General features: G+C 35.1%; 1 pseudogene; it reads left to right on the forward strand.

Moving 5' to 3' along the window:
- Nucleotides 1-6,816: 6,816 nt before the first annotated feature.
- LOC114501190 lies at nt 6,817-6,970 on the forward strand (annotated as a pseudogene).
- The last annotated feature ends 575 nt before the right edge of the window (nt 6,971-7,545 follow it).

The raw sequence follows: 7,545 nt of genomic DNA on the forward strand, positions 1-7,545 counted from the left end.
ACTTTTTAGTAGCCCCACTACATGTAGACTGCTTATGAGTTTATATTCATATTAATTTAATTTCAGATATTCAAACTCTCATTTAGTCCCTTGTTTTCCATAGCCAGGTTTTTGTTGCCTCATCCATTCCCAAATGACTATATTATCGGTTTGCTTTTAAATAATTGTAAATTCCTAAAATAGTACACATCACTTGCTATATAGCTTATCACATCTCACATCTAGCAATAGAAAAGACATTTTATATGGCACAAGGCAAGCAATCAGCAACCTATTATTTTTCAAGGTCTTGTTCATCCATTTTCCAGAAAATGATCATTATTATCTATTCAGGAGGGTTGGAGGTACTAAAGCCCTTGAGGCTCTATCCTGCAAGCACTTTTACTAGATGTAAAAATAAAACATGTCATCATTCGTCTTTCAGTTTGTGGTTTTAAATCACATAATTTTTATGAGAATCACACAGGTGTTCGGTGACACTGGTTCCACCTGTCTTCCTGGATTGTTGACTTCTCCCATTTTGTTGTTTTTTTTCTCTAAATATAGATTGCTCAAGATTATGACTTCTTAAATCATCTGTCTGCATGCACATGCACACACACTCCCTTGGCCTAATTACCAAATTAAAACTGTTTAGGTCATAACTTTTGTATCTTCACAACTTAGCCTGAGTCTGTGTGTGCTCTCTGATTTTGTTTACAAAAATATCCCAAAGTTCTAACTTTTTCTGCATATTACTTTTTTATATATTAATTTATAGAATGTTATGAAATCAAACTGACAAAAATGTACACAAGAGGAGATTAAAGAACTGAAAGGTGATGTAATACAGAAAAGTAGTGACTATTATTTTCAAGCCATATTATTTTAACATCATATGTATCCCATAGTGAGAAATACACTGTCATCAAAAATATTCAGCACAACTCATAAAATTCAGGGAGTGATTTGCCAACTGTATTTTCTCAAAATTATTTATAAACAAGTCCTGGAAGAGTACAAAATAATATATGTTGTGCCATTCCTGGTGTGAAGCTGTTTAATATAAAGTAATTAAACAGTTGTTAAAATAAAGTTTTGAAAAATAATAACATATATTGATGTAGTGTTATATTAATAAATGTAAATAATCAAAACAATAGACAAGCCCTGGCTGGCGTAGCTCAGTGGATTGAGTGCGGGCTGGGAACCAAAGTGTCCCAGGTTTGATTCCCAGCCAGGGTACATTCCTGGGTTGCAGGCCATGGCCCCCAGCAACCGCACATTGATGTTCCTCTCTCTCTCTCTCTCCCTTCCTTTCCTCCCTACAAATAAATAAATAAAATCTTAAAAAAAAAAAACAATAGACAAAACATTAATTGTTTAATCTTGATTAAATCATAAGCCAAATTTCTATTAACTCTTGGACAATCAACTACTATATTAAATAGCATTACAAATAGGTAAAAAATATATATCACATGATTATTACATAATTTGCAAGCCACATTACTTGTTACTTAATCTCTCTGTTCCTTAGTTTTCTCATCTGTGAAACAGGAATTCATAGGCTTATGTTTAGGATTCACTAAGTAACATATGTGAACCTCTAAGGACAGTGGCTATCACATAAAAAGTACACAACAAATGTCAGCTATTATTATTTTGTTCTTGCTGAAAGTAAAGACACATTCAGAGATGCTTGAAGAAAGAATTGTGGCAATTCATCTTCAACACTAACATTGTATGTCTCATGCGGAAGCCATGATTTGCCAACAACTAATGTGACTATCACAACTGACTCCTTAAGATAAACCAGTGCCTAATGTTTCTATCTTTGTTCTTATGGGAAAAAAGTATGATAAAAGAAAATTTTCAATCATGTTTGTATTATGATTTGATAAATTTTAGAATAGATTATTAAATCTGCCAGAATCTTGCTACCATTTTAAATGATTTCCTTTTTCTGTTCCTCTTACAGTTACCCATTTATGGATACAATCTCATCATGAAATCACAAACTCAGACTTTAGAGTTGAAAAAGAGCATTCATGGTCAGTATTTCAAGTTTCATTCAGGGCAGAAGTGACTCTACATTGTGAAGTCTATAATATCTATGGCAGATTCAGCCTCAGTTTAAATAATTCCTGTGTGATGGACACTTGCTATTTTGCCTGCTGAGCATGTAACTTCCCTTGTCTGGCAAGAGTACTGCCCTAGGGACAGGATAAATAACCTAGGACTAGTTTGTCTGGATATCAAATACCCTTAGCCACACTATCAGTAATTGACTTGTTCAAGAATACTGGCAAGGGGGTGCCCCTTTTCTATCTGCTTATACCTGAAAGGATTTAGATCTGGGCTACTGATGGCTGTTTTGTAGCCTTCTTTGTATACTGCAGAACAAAGAATAAAGCCAATAAATTGGAAAGCAGAAATGACAGAAAAAAAAGATTTTCAAGGACATAATTTGAGCCCTTGAATTATACTGCACCTGGAATTTTCAGTTGAGCGAGCCCATAAATTTCCTATTTTTAATTGTGGTTTTGTTTTTGTTTTGGCTTTAGTTAGTGAGTTTTGGGTCTTCTGTAACTTGACAATAGAAGTAAGCTAACTGACACATCAAACAGATGCGATTATGAATGCTTCCTACTTTTAGGTTGCCATTGACATGAAGGAAGAACTTTTCATCAATCTCTCTGTATTCTGCACCCATCAACTCATCTTGAACTTGGACTAAATTTTACTCTCCACTGCTAAACTAACAATGTCTCTCTACCGTGTGCATAACCATGTTTAGCACACAAAGAACACTCAGTGAAAGTTGATTTACATACACAAAAATGTCTATGTACAAAGATATACTGAAGTTAAAATTAATAGTCAAATTGTATTACTTAATAGCATTAATAGAAATCCCTTTTGCAAGCTTAACTGCACTTTGTCTTTTTTCTTCACAAGTCTATAAAAATACTTAACATATAGTAGGTCTTCATTTGAATCAGAGCCCTTAAGCCATTAAAACATTTTAAAAAGTTACAAAAGTTTAGATTTTAAAACTCACTGTTCATAATCTTTAAAATGGTATGTGAGCCAAAGTATAGTATGGTAATAAAATCAGCATCTGGCAAGGAACCAACTAAGTTATAACTAAATGTAAACGATTAAGAATAATGTCATCATCACCAAACATCTATATATGCTTATTAAGGTGTAGGTACTATGCTAAGTGCTTTACATGCATTATTTTATTTGCTTCTCCTAACAGCCTATAAAGTAGGTACCGAAAATGATCTCTCTGAGCCTCAGTCTTTTCATCTGCAAAATAGAGGTAAGCAATTTTCCAAGATCACATAACCACTAAATGTTGAAATCCAAGCAGGCTGACCTCAAAGTCCATGCTCTTAATCTGAAACTTTTACCAACAAGCTTATCAAAGGTAGGCAATTGTGGTTTTTTTCCTTTTTTCTATTTATTTAATATTTTTTATTGTTGTTCAAGTACAGTTGTCTCCATTTCCCCCCCTACCACTCCTGCTTCTTCACCCATCCTCAGTGCCCACCCTCCATCTGGCCTGCCTTTGGCTTTGTCCTTTATACATGTTTCTTGATGACCCTTGCCCCTTTGCCCCCCATTATCCCCTCCAACCTCCCCTCTGGTTACCGTCAGTTTGTTCTTTATTTCAGTGTCTCTGGATATATTTTGTGTGTTTGTTTTTTTTATTAGGTTCCACTTATAGGTGAGATCATATGGTATTTGTCTTTCACCACCTGGCTTATTTCACTTAATTTTTCTAAATGGCAAAATTTTTAAAGAAAAATTTTTAATTTTTTATTTAATTATCTCAGTACTCTTATTTTGCCCAAAGACATTCAGCTTCTCTTAGTGACATTCAAAAGTGTATATAAGGCATTTTCATCCCATAAATATTTTTATGCTCTCTTCAATGTTTCAGCATCATTTTGAGGTGCTATAATGAATACCAAAAATGATGTCTAAAAGTACTAGAAAGGAGCCCTGGCTGGCATAGCTCAGTGGATTGAGCATGGGCTGAGAACCAGGCATTGCAAGTTCGATTCCCAGTCAGGGCACATGCAAAGGTTGCAGGCCATGGCCCCCAGCAACCACACATTGATGTTTCTCTCTCTCTTCCTCCCTCCCTTCCCTCTCTAAAAATAAATAAATAAAATATTTCAAAAAAATAGAAGTACTAGAAAGGCCTCCACAGGTCAAGAGGCCATGGGAAAAGAATGTTACTATACCCAACTTTTAGAAAACTATGTTAGACTTCTTATTAAAGCATAGGTATATTTATATATAGATTTTCCAGCAATTATGATAATTTTTGAAATGTTTACTATATTTTCCCTTTAAAAAAAAAGTTAGCCACAATATAAGCTATAAAGTTATAAGTAATGTAATATAGGAAACCAGTACCAGAGGTAAAGAATTAGAGTGGACATGGGAATCAAGCCATAATTTTCTTATAGAAAAATAAAAGCTTATGTTTAAAAATCAGTGACTTCCATTCTTCCCCTGAATATCAGGATGTTTCAATTTTGGATGGTGGGGAGATTTCTGGCTTCCTTCCATATGTGTTTGCATTCATGTTCCTCATCCATCAATCCCAAGGGCACAGCTGCTGCCATTAGTGAGTTACCTACTTACACCAACTTCAGAGGACAGTACCTTCAAAGTGCTATTCCTGATGCTAGACAATCTGACAGGTGTGAGGTATATCTCATTAAGGTTTTAGTTTGCATTTTTCTGATGATTAGGGATGTAGAAGAAAAAAAAACCCTTGGTATAGCTGGTGAGAATGCGGATTGGTGCAGCCACTATTGGAGTTTCCTCAAAAAATTTAAAATGGAACTGCCTTATGACCCAGTGAGTCCACTTCTGGGTCTATAGTCAAAGAAACCCAAAACACTAATTAGGAAAGATATATTCGCCACTATGTTTATTGCAGCATTATTTACAATAGCCAAGATATGGAAGCAACCCAAGTGCCCACCAATAGATGAATGGACTAAAAAGTTGTGGTACATATATAGAATATTACTTGGTCATAAAAAAAAGAATGAAATCTTAATTTGGTAACAACAGGGCTAGAACTAGGGGGCATTATGCTAAGTGACAAAATAGATGGACCTAGAGGGTATTATGCTGAGTGAAATAAATCAGACAGAGAAAGGCAAATAACATACAATTTCACTTACATGTAATATCTAAAGAACAAAAAAAAAATTAACAAACAAAACAGTAACAGACTCATAGATACAGAGAACATTTTGATGGTTGCCAAAAGGGAGAGGGTTTGGGGAATGGGTGAAAAATGTGAAGGAATTGGTAATTTCAAAATAGTCATGGGGATATAAAGTTCAGCATAGAAAATATAGCCAATAATATTGTAATAACTGTATGGTACTAAATGGGTACTGGAATTATTAAGGGTATCACTTCGTAAATTATATAATTGTTTAACTACTATGCCAAAGGTGTCAAACTCATTTTCACCAGGGGCCACATCAGCCTCATGGTTGCCTTCAAAGGGCCGAATGTAATTTTTTAAATGTAACCACTCCTTAACAGTTAAGCAAGAGCTCGGCACTATTGCCAAGTAGAAACAAGGTGCCAGGCAGGATAAAACAAGGTGGAGGGCCAAATTTGGCCTGTGGGCCTTGTGTTTGCCCCCCTGTGCACTATGCTATACACTTGAAACTAATATAAAATAATATTGCATGTCAAAAAGATAGCTATTCTTGAGCAGTTTTATCCATCATGGCAGAAATTTTCATCTCTCCTCTCCTCATTTAAATTCTTGTGTCTAAACAGTGGCTAGCACAGAGCTGGCATTCAATAAATAGCTTTGGAATACATTAAATAATCAGCTCGATCTTAGCAACTTGCTATGACTATTTAGCAGCAATGACCAATGAAAACTATCTTCAGCATCTACTTGACTTAACCTAAGTTCTGGGTATTACTTGAAGATTTCCAGTAAGTGGACAGCTCAAGGGTAATTCCTGAGCACTACATACTTCTGGTGAGCAATTCAAGAAAAAGTTCCTGTTGAACGCTCCAGGCAAAAGCCTGCATAGCTCTTTTAAACAGCTATCATAAAGAATGGATCCGAAACTCTTTAGAATTGTAATCTGAGCACAAACCCAAGGAACAGAGTCACAAAGTCCCACAGCTAGCTGTCAGTTTCTTTCTCCTGTGTGCCATCTGAGAGCACAACTCCCTGGACTCTCTAAGGAAACCCTTTCAATGGTTGAAGTTATCAATAATAATTCAGTTCTTCAGATATGTCCTAAGTGACTGCTATGAGGCAGGCACTCTTCCAGGAACTTAACATATGACTCATAAATTTCTCCTAAGGACTTCAAACTGAGCTAAATGTGGGAATTAGCAAAAGGTCCAGATTTTATACATTTTGATAGCACTTTGTAGTTCAAAAAAACCCCTTTACATATATTTCCTAACTTAAAGTTTCTCATAACTTTGTGAGGTAGACATAAAATATTTCCATTTTACAGATGAAAAAAACTTAGGCTTAGAGAGAATAAGCATGTTACCTAAGGTCATTGGTAGCCAGAAAACACTAAAGATTGTTCCTTTACCTAGGTCAGGGAAACTTTCTACCAAATCTCTCTGTCTACTCTCAGGAACCCTAAAATTTTTGGCTGTAATTTGTCAAGACAGCTATGTATTGAAATATTTATGTATTATATTTTTAAGTACCTAATCTATTTAAGATACTGGATATAGGGCATATAAAGCACCTCATCTCAAGGCTTTTTTGCATTCTAATGGGAGAAATAAAACACATACAAGAGCCTCTAGGTGCTTACCACAGGCTGTGTTCTTACACTGCCTGTACAGAAAGAGGAAGCAGAGTAAACCCATCCCATATATACCTAAGCCCACCCCATATACACCTCAGCCCAGGCCCTTTGCCTGGTCTGTATTGTGAATGGGGGGGACATGGGGAAAAAATACTTATAGGTTATCTGAAGCTAAAACAGGAAGTGAATCATGCCATAAAAGAGATAAAAAAAATAAAAGTGAATGAGAGAGATCAATTTCAGCTAGGGGAAGAGCAAGTTAGATTTTCTGCAAAAAAGACACTAGGAATATATGACAAAAATATTTAAAAATTCAATTTAATGACCTTTGCAGAACATCCCATTATTTTGGTAAATTATAAGCTAAAGAAAAGATTAAAGAAAATTATGACCCATTTAAACTCATGAGATTATTTTTGCATCACAAAAAAACTGAACATGAAATACATATGCATAAATCCCCATGCTGACAAGCTGTGGATGCTGTTAATAGAGGATCTCCACCCACCTAACCTCAAGACACTTCCCACTAGAAAAAATTTAGTCTAAATTGACAGAAAATTATAAGCTTTCCACTTTAACTGACTGAAAACCCATCAAAGATAAATCTTAGTGCTGGGCAGAATCATCTCCCTCCTGGTTAAACTGTGTGTGTTAAGTCGATTTAATATTTTGTTCATTCAGTTAATTATACATGACGCAAAAAATGTACCACATT

The sequence above is a fragment of the Phyllostomus discolor genome, chromosome 6 (genome assembly GCF_004126475.2).
Source record: "Phyllostomus discolor isolate MPI-MPIP mPhyDis1 chromosome 6, mPhyDis1.pri.v3, whole genome shotgun sequence".
NCBI lineage: Eukaryota > Metazoa > Chordata > Mammalia > Chiroptera > Phyllostomidae > Phyllostomus > Phyllostomus discolor.